This window comes from Diabrotica virgifera, chromosome 1, assembly GCF_917563875.1.
Source record: "Diabrotica virgifera virgifera chromosome 1, PGI_DIABVI_V3a".
Classification (NCBI taxonomy): Eukaryota; Metazoa; Arthropoda; class Insecta; order Coleoptera; family Chrysomelidae; genus Diabrotica; species Diabrotica virgifera.
This window is the reverse complement of record NC_065443.1, coordinates 18539356-18554002: the sequence shown is the minus strand read 5'-3', so window position 1 is coordinate 18554002 and position 14647 is coordinate 18539356. Positions and strand designations below refer to the sequence as shown.

The following is a 14647-nucleotide window of genomic DNA, read 5'->3' as shown; positions in this document are numbered from 1 at the left end:
TGCCTCCAGGTTGTCTTATGTATTCTTGAATGCTCAAATTTTGTCGATAGGAAGGTCGTTTTTAGTTACTGCGAGTTGACAGATTATGTGACCATTATCATTTGTTTTTTCGTGTATCGTTCCTTTTCCGTTTCCGATTAGGTCGTTGAGTTATCCTTCTTTCCCTAGTTGTGCGTTTGCGTCTCCCAGTATTAGTAGCATGTCTTTTTTTGGTATATCGTCGCATGCTTTATTTAAGTTTTCATAGAATTCATCTTTTTCTATCGGATCAGATGTTTCAGTTGTAGCATATATATTTATTAATGTTATGTAGTGTTTTTCCATCTTTGGTCTCAGTGTGGCCATCCTCCCGTCTATCGGATTAAACTTTAATTTGTTGTTTGTCAGTTTTTTATTTATATAAAATCCTGCTCCATTCCTTCCTTATTTGTCATCTCCACTGTACATTTGATGTGTCTTACTATTGTGCACTTTGTTCATTGTCTCAGGCATCCTTGCATATATAAGATTTGTCGAAGTCTCTGTTTTTAATGTGTGTTTCATGCTCGTTTATTTTGATACTAATATCCCATATGACAATACAGCAAAATATCTGAGAATGAATATAGATGTCAGGCTTCAATGAAAAGTATACATAAAAAAGAAAAAAATAGAATTGAATATCAAATATAAGAAACTGTACTACAGCTACTTGGAATAAAATCATACCAACATCTAAAATTCACAAACAAATGATGAATATCCAATTACGTTTCTTGTGAATAGGTACAATTATTGTACGTTCCAGTCCTCTGGTAGTTTTACCTGCATCCAAATCAGTTTCACTAGCCTACTCATACAACAATTCAGACTTTTTGCGCTGTTTTAAAAGCTCAGAAGCTTTGTTTTCTTTCAATTTATTTTTGTATTGCATTGATGACTTCTTTCTCTATTGGGATTTTGGGTGTATTAGACCTGGATCCCGCGTACCAAAAAAAGTTAATTAATAGCAAGCTGAAAATGTGTTAATAGCTTAACCATGTCAAGTCGGACAAACTTTGATGTACGGGAACACTGCAACAACAGGGGAAGTTTTAATTGTGCAACAGTTTAAAAATTTAGAATGTCAGATTACGAAAACGTCCCATGTATTGTGTCAGACAGAACATCCAATTGATTTGTTACTCTTTCATTAAACTCTCATGCAAAAATCAGACTGTTATTACTAACCAACATGATTCCTGTCATTTGACATGTTCCTCGTGTTCCACTCATTAAAATGCCCAGTTGGTGATAAACACCAGTCTGATTTTTGCATGAGAGTTTACTGAAATGGTAACAAATCAATTGAAAGTCCTGTCCGACAAAATACATTGAACGTTTTCGTAGTCTGACGTTCCAAATTTTTAACCTGTTCCACAATTAAAACTTCCCCTGTTCCAGTGTTCCCATACATCAAAGTTTGTCCGAATAGACACCGTTAAGCTATTAACAAATTTTCAGCTTGCTATTAATCAACTTTTTTTGGTACGCGGGATACAGGTCTATATGTGTAGCTATATAGACACATGTTATGAAAATAGACGAACTCTAAAAAATACAATAGATGAATGAAGAGGTAATGAAAAATACCAAGAACTTAAAGAAATTGTAAAGATGTTTGTATTTATATAGGATTACACGACAATTGATTGTAATGAGAACATTTTAATTCACATTTTATATGGCACTAAACCATAATTACTTATATTATATTTAACCTAAAATTAGAATAAATGTTATGGTGCTGATGGGATTGAGTCAGAAAAAGAGTAGCTAGGAAGAACAATCGCGAAAAGAAAGACCCAAGCTTAGATATTATAAGAAAAAGTGGAATATGATCTGAAAATTCTAAGGATTATCAACCATAGACCTCATATAGCGTACTCTTCAATTAATGTTCGAAACATATCTCAATATAGTCTTCATAATCGTGAGCCACCCTTACTTGACCATCTGCAAGAGTTGAGCGGATAAAAAATCATAGTGGTATCATCATCATCATCGTCGTCATTATCAATGGCATTATAACTCTTTGTTAGTCTTAGCCGCGTTTACTATTGCCTTTCATGTTTGTCAGTCCTGTGCCATTATTTCCATTGTCTCACTCCTATTTCCTCCAGATCCTCTCTGACAACATCTTTCCGCCTTTTTCTAGGCCATCCTACAGACCTTCTCCCATCTGATCTTTGCTAAAACGCATGGTTTTATAAAGAGATTGTCATTAGATTTGTGCACTACGTGAGAGAAGTTTTATCTTCATTAAATATTGCATTGCAAAGAAAGATCTATTTTCTGCCAGTATTCACATTTCAACTTCTTGTTCTACTTTATTCTCATTGGTGCTCTTTGACATTTAAATTCTACCAGTTTGAAGTTATGATTGTTTATAGTAACATTTCGACTTATTCGTCGTCGTTCTTGTTGTGAAACGACCATGTATTTTGTTCTGGCCTCTTCTATGCTATCATCAACTTCACTCAAAAGGAAAACTTAAATCATTATCGTAATATATCCAGATCCACAAAATTTTTCCGTCTCAAAACTTTACCAAAACCCTTACGTGTCTATCAGTTAAAAGGCGCGAAATGAAGAAAACTTTATTGTAAAGTAGGTGTACCTCTATTACAAATTTGGAAAAAATTAATTTGCCGCTATAAATGGAATCCCATTCAAGTACTCAAAAACTAATTATAGGTTCGTTTCAAACTTGTTTTAAAAGTTAATTTATTCCAACGATCATTATTGCCTTCATTTAATTAAAGTTCCAGGAAAAATGGCAATCTCAATGATTGACTTTCGGTAGTTTCATGGTATAAAGTTGTTTTAAAATCACTTAATAGAGAGGTTGTTGAACTTCGATTTTATTTATATTTTTGTTAACTATGGCAAATTACTAGATGTTATGATAAGTAACCCACATTAAAACGAAAAACATGTTTTTCTAGAAACTTTTTTAATCGATATAGTCTCATTTTAGCTCAATGTTACGATTCCAGTTATTTTCCAACTTATTTATGCGTCCCAAAAATACGATTAAAGGAGCTTAATCTGAATTTTTTATTTACGAGCTAGGTAACTCTTCAGATTTGGGAACACATAATAATCGAAGGTGGAAAACCAAGAGAATAACCCGCATAAAAAAGCCATTCGAAGTGCAACTCATGAGTTTTTCCATTGTGATAATGCTCGTGTGAGTAGGTACATTGTCTAGAAGAAACAACGCTCTTTTCTTTTCATCGCACAAAAAAATAAAAGTGGATATTTGAGACTATAGTGGAAAGTATCAATATACAAATTGTCCCAAAAGTAGTGGAACGGTCGAATATTTCGCGAACTAAACATCGGTTCGAAAAACTGAAAAATAAGTGTTCAATCATTTTTAAAAATCTATCCAATGACACCAAACACCAACCCCCACTACACCCCCTGGGGGTGGGGTGGGGGGTAACTTTAAAATCTTAAATGGAAACGCCCAGTTTTTCTTGCAGATTTTAATTCGTTACGTAAAAGTAAGCAGCTTTTATTCAAGACATTTTCTCGAACTGTGGATAGATGGCGCTATAATTGGGAAAAACGATTTATCCTGATACCATAGGTAAATTATAGAAACGGTCTAGTATCTCACGAAATGCACTTCCAAATAAGAAACTAAAAAACAGATTTTTAGTCTTTTTCGAAAACCTTTCGAATAACATCAAACGTGACCCTCCAACCTACCGCCTGGAGGTGGGGTGGGGGGTAACTTTAAAATCTTAAATAGACTTTTTAAAGTAACTTTTTATTACAGATTCGGATCCGTCATGAAAAATTAAGCAACATTTATTCGAAACATTTTTTAGAACTGTTAATAAATGGCGCTTTAATTGGAAAAATACGATTTATTAGCGCCATCTATCAAAAATTAAGAAAAATCTTTCGAATAAATGTTGCTTAATTTTTTATGACGAATCCGACTCTGCAATAAAAAGTGGGGGTTGCTATTTAAGATTTTAAAGTTACCCCCCACCCCACCTCCAGGGGGTGGGTTGGAGGGCCATATTTGGTGTTATTCGATAGGGTTTCGAAAAATATTAAAAATCTGTTTTTTGGTTTCTCATTTGGAAGTGTATTTCGTGAGATATTAGACCGTTTCTATAATTTACCTATGGTATCAGGATAAATCGTATTTCCCAATTATAGCGACATCTATCCACAGTTCGAAAAAATGGCTTGAATAAAAGTTGCCTACTTTTACGTAACGAATCCAAATTTGCAAGAAAAACTGAGGGTTTCCATTTGAGATTTTAAAGTTACCCCCCACCCCACCTCCAGGGGGTGTAGTGGGGATTGGTGTTTGGTGTCATTGGATAGATTTTTGAAAATGATTAAACACGTATTTTTCAGTTTTTCGATCCGATGTTTAGTTCGCGAAATATTCGACCGTTACGCTACTTTTGGGACACCCTATATAAAACAAATATAAAACTGTGATTTTTGGAGAAGATTGGCAGGAAGATACAAAAGAGAAAGGATTAACAACGAAAACATTAAAGATGTAATGGGAACCAGACGAACAATCTCAGATGACATGTCAAAAAAAAACAACTTATATGGTTCGGATATGTAGAAAGAGTGTGTAAACATCAAATGCCAAAGGAAATACTAAAATTCCAATCAGAAGGCAAGAGAAAACGAGATAGACCAAGAACAATTGAGAAAGAAGCAATTCATAAAGAAGTGAGAGAAAGAAACGTATAACTAAATAATGAAATAAAGATACGAAGACTAAAATACCTTTTAGCCACCACGTGATGAGAGGAAAAAATACCAGGTTCTGCAAAATCTTATGCAGGAAAGACCTTAGGAGAGTATAGCGTTAAAGGTGACAATGTCACGGCTGCACAATCTTAGAATGGCTTAATTGCTCGTCTAGCAGTTTTTTAGAGCAACAGATTTGAAATAATTAAGCACCTTAAGAAAAAGATTAATTATTGCAGAGCATTATTGATTTGTGATACAAAATATTTTTTTTAAAGACTAACACTCTCGTCGGTTAGCGATTGTGATAATATTAAGTGGATTATAATAACGTTTTTTACTAGGAAAGGATAAAATGTTATCACCGAAAGTGGAAGTAAATTGACTAATGTTATATCTTGATAAGCCTCGTCAAGGTTCTATGAAATTACTGCGAAAGCCTAATCAATTAATGAAAGAAAATTTTGACGAGTTAATTTAATTTTGCCTTCAAGACAAAATTTTTAATAGGCTCTAAATAATAAAAACGAAGCTAAGATAAGAAAAGTTCTGAATATTACATCAAAAATGACAACATTTCCAATGAAAAAAATCAACTGACACCTCACAGCGCTCATTGTTGCCAAGACTTTAATCAAGAAAGTGAAAAAATTGTATATTAAAGTTTGTAAACAGTATTTATTTTCTTAGCTAAGCGCTTTCGTCAAAATTGTCATCATCGGAGCTACATAATGCTACAAACAAAAAGGAATATTATAAGAAAAAATATGTCTAATTACAAGAAGTTTAATTTCCCTCATAAGTGTTATCACAGGTTTACCTGCTTTAAGCCAAGCCGCACACCAAAGAAACACGAAACGAAAAACATGAAACATGAAACGAAAAACATGTTTCATGAAAAGAAAACACTGCTAAACAAATCTCAAAATCCGCCTACCAATGAAACGAGTGTGATTCATGCTCATGACACATTTTTATTTTCGGAGAGTTTCATAAATGGCCGGACATATATTTGTTTAGCAGTGGTTTATTTCCATGAAACATAATTTACCTTTCATGTTTCTTTGATGTGCCTTAGTCAAAAAAATGTACGGGTAAAAACACTTAAATGGATTTTAAACAGTTGGGGTTACATTATATTATCCAATTTTAAAGGATGTTAAAAATATTTCCAGATTAACCCATGGCATCACATGACATCAACCATATTGGTTGGGAAATTGTAGGTAGAACCTTACATGGCAGAGTTTAGATGACAACAACAGGAGTTGTTTCAAATCAATTTAAGGGTTTTTACCCGTATATTTTGGTGGTTTAAAGCATGTAAACCTGTGATAACACTGATGATAGAATATTGATTCAGAAAAACGTTTTGTTGTGATACAGCCCTTTTTGGGGATTTTAAATATACCTTTTACAAGATAAGGTTTTTATTTTTTGTGATTTATGGTATACAGCCAGTACAGGAATTTTTCCTTGTGATATTTTTAAAATATAAGAATACCCTCGTATGCAAAATCTTGCAAGTCCTTCGTCTAAATTACCAGACATTAAATGTTATTAATGTTGGAACGACAAATTATTTCAAATAAAATATGGTTAAAAGTTTTAAGCAAAAAAGAGAAAAATAAAAGAATAATTATTGCTTTTAGGCCACTTTCCTTAAGCCTGGAAAATACTAATTGTCTCCGAACTCACCATAATGGCAGTATAAATCTGCAGGCTAAAATTAACGAAGCAACCCTTTGAATCTTAAAAAAAAGTTTCTTTAATATTAATGAATTTAAGTTGCCAGGCACTTTTAATGGATGTTATCAGCAAAAATTATTGTTTATAATATGTACTTTAAAATCCTTTGTTTTATAATTTTTTTAACGGTTCAGAAACAAAAGAGGACTTAATAAAATTAGAACAATAGATGGAAATGAGCAATAAAGTACAGGGTGACTATTTGAACAATTTCCTACGCTAATACTTTCATTAACATTCTGAAAGCTTTCTTGCGAATCATTACAGGACAGACCAGTGGCGGCTTTTCTTTATGTGCTGCTGAGCTGCAGAACTACCAAACAACCATAGCAAATCTTAATTATTAAAGAATAATTAATATAGTTTTATTTCAAATCTGCCATATTATCATATTAAACATCAACTGTTAATAATAATTCACCAACAACGATGATTAATATTATTTTTTTTACGTATTTACTCCTCTAGTGAAACCGTATAATTTTTTTACGTATTTGGTGCTCCAGTGAAGCAATCTTTTTACGTATTTGCTGCTCCAGTGAAGCCGCGTCGATAAGAACCGAAACACTGGCAGCGGTAAAATGCATTTATTAGGCAAACGGCGATCTTAGCCGATGTGCTTCGGCAATCGGCTGATTAACGGCCTCGGAAATGTGTTTGCGAGCTGCAATTCACGACAGTTATTCGTGACCGTTGCATCTGTGCCGTGTTTAGAAATTCTTAGGTAACGATAAAGTAATCGAAAAGTTTGCGACAAAAAAGGACCGGCGTATTAATTTCCAATTTAGAAAAATGCAATAAATGTAAGTTAATCAGATTTTTATAGCATGTCGTTATTAGTTACTATTAATTAGTATTAAAGCTAATTTTATTGTTTTTGTTTTCGTATGTTATTCTATTTCTATTATTTTATATTGGCCGTGGTTCATGCAGCACACCCTATAGCAGATGTCACGAGCCGCCACTGGGACAGACTATATAGAAGATGTGACGAAGTCACCGATCAAAAACAATTTGGCTTCAGTAAAAGCATGGGGAGACGAGAAGCAATATTCTGTCTTTAAACTCTGGCACACAGGTAGATCAACAAGCAGACCTTTTTGTCTGTTTTATAGATTTTGAAAAGTCGTTCGACTGGGTGAAGTTCAGGACCTCGATTGAAAGACTGAAAGACATTGGAGTCAACAAAAGAGATTCTCAAAATATAGAAGCTATTTATTGGAATCATACAGCAATCATAAAGGTCAATAGTAATAGGTCAAGGTCAATTGAAATACAACGAGGTGTCAGACAGGGTTGTGTGCTGTCACCGATACTGTTTAACGTCTACTCGGAGTAATATTTGCAAACGCCGTATCGCGTTCCTCAGAAGGTATCAGGATATCGGACAGAGAGTAAATAGCATTAGCTATACAGATGACTCTTTTTTAATGACTGATTCAGACCATAGACTGCAGATTCTGTTAAGGGTCGGTGTCTCAGGGTCACTGAGAATTGCGAAAAAGTGGGAATGAAGACCAATACTGCGAAAATCAATGTTATGAAAATATCAAAGAACAAAAATGTACCGCTTCCAATTTATATGAACCACCAACAGCTTGAGGATGTAGACCAATACAAATATCTTGGCTGCTGGTTTAACAATCAACTTTATTATAAACAAGAAGTACAGTACCTGGCCAAATTATTGGGCTTCCCATGGAGCAATTTTCTTCATTCTTTATTTGTTCCCAAGTAACTCGAGTAGAGCCATCTAACTAACTCATTATTAAATGTCAAAGTTGCTTTTGTTTTGTTATAATAAATTAATTTATTTATTATAACAAAAAATTTTAATTTGTTTAAATAAAGATTGTTAAAATAATTATACAGCTTTCAAATGAGAATATTTGTGTTTTTAAGGTTAAAAGGTACACTTGTAGGAAGTTTATCTAGAAAAAGTCTACAACTGGAAAAAATATGTAGTTTTCTTTTCTTATAAAAAAATGAATATATTATAACAAAACAAAAGCAAGTTTGACATTTAATACTGCGTTATTTAGATGGCTCTACTCGAGTTACTTGGGAACAAAAAAAGAATGAAGAAAATTGCTCCATGGGAAGCCGAGAAAATGCATTTTTTTAACGTATACCGATTTTGAACTTTGAGATTGATTACATTTTCTCCAACCTAATTTTTGATTGGAATTTTGCTATTTTTGGCAATTTTCACTCGTAATATCGATAGTTTTTACTATAATAATATAAGTTATCAGTATTTTAAAGATACGAAAATTGGTGTGGAGGAAGAGGACAAAAATAAAAAGGTGACGATTTGAAATTTATGATTCTATTGTTCATACCCTTGCCGTAAATTCCGATAAAATTTGACCGGTCGTATCTCAGGAACCACTGATCAGAATTAGACGTTTTTCTTTTAAAATAAGCGTCCTGCCAATTCTTTACCAATACCGTTTTCATGATTTAATTTAGTTCAATATTTTCCGAGATATTCTATTTGATTATAAGCTTAAAAATTGTTTATAATTTTAAAATATTCCTGAGACCGGTTAAATAGTCCAATTTCAATTCTGTAAAGTACACGTTAGATAGGTACAGTGATATTTATACAAAAATCATAGTTATTCTTATGTATCATAATTATTGTGGTTATTACAGCGACGGTAAATTTTTAATTTACATTTCAATTGTTGCTAAAATGTTCATTCGATTTCCATCGGCTTCTGGAATTATAATCTATACTGAAAGAATTTTTATATTACCAAGTTAATTAATTATTGATAAACCTTATCTAAAATTTTAGTTGAAAATTAAAGATTTTGTTGGAAAAATCCGCATTTTCCGGGGAAAGTTTTCATCGAAATGAAATGGGGAAAAACACGTCTCTATGCATAATTTAATTACGGTGAATTTTTATTTGGGTGTTTTTGGTGTAAAGTTAAAATCTTTAGAGTTATAGAGCAAAAATTGAAAAAAAAACACGATTTTCCGGCGCCATTTTGTTTATAAAAAAGTAGCACACTATCTGCGTACTTTGCATACCTATATTATTAATATATACACTCATAGATTCGATCCCAGCAATAAAATTGCTGGTAAATAACTTTTCCTTGTATTTTACTAAGTAGCCCAGAGTATATATACAGTGCGCTGGAATAAGTGTTACCCCCCCCCCCCCATACTAACTCATTTACTTTTAGCACATAAGCAAAACGCTCGAACGGGTCGATTTTTAAAATAATCATAGTAAATTACAGCATCAATGTTTCGAAATTTACGCGATCCCTCTTCAGTTAACAGTCATAACTTTGATTTTTTTAAATGGAAAAATACATCATGTGACACCTCACTTAAAAGCTTTTGAAATACTGATTACAAAAATGTATAATACTTGGACCAAATTACGGTCGAATGCTTTTTAAATGAATTTTTTTTTTCGAATCCTGAGAAAACAAATGAGTATTTTTGAAAAATTTAAACGCAGAATGAAAGATTACATTATTACCGAGGGCCGAAAGTCCCTTAGAATAAACAAAAAGTAGTTTTTGAATGATGTAGTTGAAACTAAAAATCATACTAAATTTTCCTTTCGTTTTCACCCCTGTAACTTATTAAAATAAACATTATAGAAATTTTTAGGAAATTTCAGCTCTCGGTAATAATGTAATCTTTCATTCTGCGTATAAATTTTTCAAAATTTCTTTTGTTTTCTCGGGATTAAAAAAAATTAATGCATTTAAATAGCATGGGACTGAAATTTTGCTCAAGGATTATACATTTTTGTAATTAGTAATTCAAAAGCTTTTAAATGGTGTGTCACATGACGTACTTTCCCATTAAAAAAATCAAAGTTATGACTGTTACCTGAAGAGGGATCGCGTAAAGTTCGAAACATAATATACTATGATTATTTTAAACATCGAGCTGTTCGAGCGTTTTGCTTACGTGTTAAAAATAAATAAGTTAATATGGGGGGGGGGGGGGAACACTTATTCCAGCGCACCGTATATTAATTTTATTAATAATTATATTTTATATAAAATAAACAGTTTGTTAAATTTCTCTTTTGTGTTCGCTGTCAGCTGCGGTTTCCATCCACCGTCCCAGTGGTTACACAAATTATACTTGTCAGATGGCGTCGAATTAAGTGAGTTGAAATAAAAAATAATTACGCTTCCCTTTTCATTTGCTTGCTTGAAAAAACCTTAAATTAAAATCTAAAATAAATATCATTAGGAGTTTTTCAAGTGGTCGTGCTCTAGTTTTCTTTTCTTGGGCCTTCAAGGGTATTTGCATAACTCCGGCAAAAGCGCTTCATAAGAATCAAAGGTTGTTAAGTTTAATTGAATTTGAGTTTAGTCCTCGTTTTAGTTATTGCGAAACATGGGGAGTGCTTTTGTTACACTTTTATTTAGAAAGTGATAACATCACTTATACATTTTCTAAGGGATTTTAGGGGATCTTTATTTACTTGGAGGTTATACTGTAATTTTTCTGGCATAATAACTCAATTATAACAACAGCTACAATAGTAAATTTTTCCGTTTCAAGAAACAAATTAAGAAAAGGGAAACAACAAACACCATAAGCAATCCAGAAACAATAACATGAAGGGATTCACGGATGACACCAAACCCATATTATTATGTAAAGAGATTATCAGAAAAATTTAAAATGATAGGAGATAAGTAGATACAACATTAAAAACAAACAAAACACTGAAAATTATTCTGTCCAAAAACCTATGTAACAACACACAAGAGAGATCAAAAAACTAGATCTCTAAATATGCTGTGAATGCAACAATATTTATATTTATGATTCATGTCTATCAGAGCTTGTTAAACTTAAGATTTCCGAATTTCTGGGCCAAGCGATTCTTCTTATTTGACACGTTGTCTATCTTCTCTCTGGTCTGCAGACAGTGCTTTAGAATAACTTCTCGATATGTTGCATAGCTCTATCGGAGCCAATATCAACTTTCCATCATATTTCAAGGATGTTGTAAGTACTTTCTTTGTGATAATAGTGACTTCTTTAATGTTGCGATAAAAGTTTACAGTGCGGAGCATGAAAGCGCTCTCCACTTTTAAAAATATAAGGGTTTTTAAAGCTATCGCTGCCTTCCTTCTTTCAGCCAACGGGTCCAGTCCTTTATGTTTTGCCATTCTCCATCTCTAAGGTCTCGTCTTTCCATGGTCATGTCCACTTCATCTCTCCATGATCTTCAAGGTCTACCTCTTCTTCTATGGTGCTTCAATCCGAAATATTTGATATCCTCCTTGTACGATATACATAGGATATGTGAGAAAAGCAGCTCGTAAAAGCTCTCCTCTTGACATTTGGAAATTACCTAGTTTTTTTCTTTTGCTTGATTACACTTTTGTTTAATAATTCCATTTAGTTCCGAATTCTTTAGATGTTGCTATTGGGTTGGATTTCCATGATTTATTTTTTAGGATATTCCATTTTGTCTATAAGTACGCTGATATTACAAAAAACACCGAACTACGTAAATTTATGTAAATAAACACTAGACTTACCACAAGTGTTAACTAAAGTATACTGAGATATCTTGAACACGTAACTAGGAGAAGAGAAAGCATGGAACGAATGATAGTTGAAGGCACTCTAGTGGGCAAAAGATCTATAAGACGACCATCAGTACGATGGTCGGACCAAATAAAGGACATGACAGGCTACTCATTTTTTCACATGACAAAAATAAAACACGCATGAAAGAAGATAAATGAGGGTCCAATTAACAAATATAACATCAACATCAATCAGTCATGATGTGTTCATTGCTCTCAAGATATTTATATTTATTTGTCTTCTGTGCTTCTGCTGTCCAATTGATCACAATTTTTTTGAGTTGTTCTCTCGAATTGGGGGGGGGGGGGGAGGATCTTCCACGGCTTGTCTGCCTATGGCCTTCACTTATTCTTCACCCTTGTTCTTAATATATTTCTTAAGATCAATGGGAAAATCCCAATATTTGGCTGTATACCATAGTTTAGAAAACTCATACAGAAGTGAAAACTTCAAATTGAATTCTGGTATAAAATCGTTTATTAAAAAACTATCTAAAATGTCATCCAAATCGATTGCAAAACGTTTTCGTTCTAATTCAGAACATCTCCAGTGCATTCTGCTGAGTAGTTTGAAACTAGCACACTATTTAAAGTGGTAACCCCATAATATATTGCTTACATATTATATTTTAAAAGAATATGGTGACTAAAAATCGATGTTGCTAGATATAATAAAATACATGCTCAAAGGGCAATATGCTTCCCTGCTCGAAAATGCTAGGTACTTGCCAGTTCAATGGGCATAGACCAACTTAGTTGTAACAACATCGACTTTTAGTCACCATATTCTTTTAAAATATAACTATGTATACCATATATTATGATATATTATAAACTTCAAACAGGTTTATGATTCAATTAATCGTACAACATTATGGAAGGCAATGATCGAGCTCGGCATACCAAAGAAACTAGCTGCGTTAACAAAAATGTGTGGAAGTAACTCCTTTGCACAAGTTAGAATAGGGGTAAAAATATCAAATGCTTTCGGCGTAAATTCTGGACTAAGACAGGGAGATCCGTTGTCGCCATTGTTGTTTAACCTGGCCTTAGAATATGTCATGCGAAAAATGTATCCAAAACTCAAACCAGGCATAACCGGGGACAAAAAATCATACTCACCTTTGCCGATGACGTAGACGCAGTAGCACAATCAACATTAGAAATTAAGGATATTTTCTCGAGCTTTGAAGAAGCTGCATTAAACATCGGTCTAAAAATAAATGAAGACAAAACAAAATACATGGTCGTCTCAAAACAAGAACGACGGCGAATAAGGCAAAATATTACTATAAACGATCATACCTTCGAAGTGGTTAAAGAATTTAAATATCCAGGAGCAACAATCACAAACGACAACAAATTAGAGCGAGAAGTTGAAACGCGAATAATGGCAGGAAACAGATCTTTCTTTTCAACGAAACGTCTAATAAAGTCAAAACTTCTTTCACGAGGTGCAAAAATCCAGATATAAAAGACCATAATACGACCAGCAGTCGCGTATGGAAGCGAAACATGGACGCTAACAAAAAGAGAAGTCAATAAATTGCTGGTGTGGGAACGTAAAATCCTTCGAATGATATATGGCCCTTGCAGAGACAGCGTGACAAACGAATGGAGGCGCAGATACAATAACGAGCTAGAGTCTCTATTCGGAAAAGAAAATCTAGTCAGATATACAAAGACTAATAGACTCAGATGGGCAGGGCATGTGATACGCAGTAACAACAATCGCCTTATAAACAATGTGTTCTGGGAAAGGCCAGATGGAAGAAGGTCTGTAGGGCGGCCTAGAAAAAGGTGGAAAGATGCAGTCAAAGAAGATCTAGAGAAAATGGGAGTGCAACAATGGGAATTAGTGGCACAGCAAACATGGAAGGCAATACTAAGCGCGGCAAAGACACACGAAGAGTTGTAGTGCCATTGATAATGATGGTGATCATATATTATGGGGTTACCACTTTAAATAGTGTGCTAGTTTCAAACTACTCAGCAGAATGCAGTGAAGATGTTCTGAATTAGAACGAAAACAAAAATTTGAAGTTTTTAATTCTGTATGAATTTTTTATATTTCTTAAGCTTATTCCAAGCATTGAATTTTGCATTTTTCTTTGTGTTCTTCTCAATTTTGAAGCTGATGTTTTTTGAGAGTTAAGGTTCCTGCTCCGTGTATGATGAGTGGTAAAACTGAGTGCTTGAAAACTTTTCCTTTTAAATGAGGTATTTTCCTTTGTTCCTTTATGACTGCTCTAAGTAGATTTGACGACAAAGAATCTCCCTACTGCACCCCTTTGTCAATTTTTATCTTCTGTCATGCAAGAAAGGTTTACAGTTGTCGCATTTTCGTATAATTTCGAATACTGTTAGCATACTTGTAGTCTATTTTGAATTCGGATAGTGTTTTAAGATAGGGACTGTTCCTCCTGTGTCAAATGCTTTGTGAAAGTCAACAGAAGTAAGAACTAGGGATATATTCTATTCAATATACCCTTCGACTAGTAAAACATACTTGCACCTAAACGGGTTGAAAAGGTCAGGCTATCGTT

The 14647-nt window shown here is 33.5% G+C and overlaps 1 protein-coding gene across 1 annotated transcript in view; it reads left to right on the top strand.

The window, feature by feature from the left end:
- LOC114330277 (carboxypeptidase N subunit 2-like) overlaps positions 1-14647 on the top strand; it is a 32291-nt gene that overhangs the window by 15730 nt on the left and 1914 nt on the right. The window lies entirely within an intron of this gene.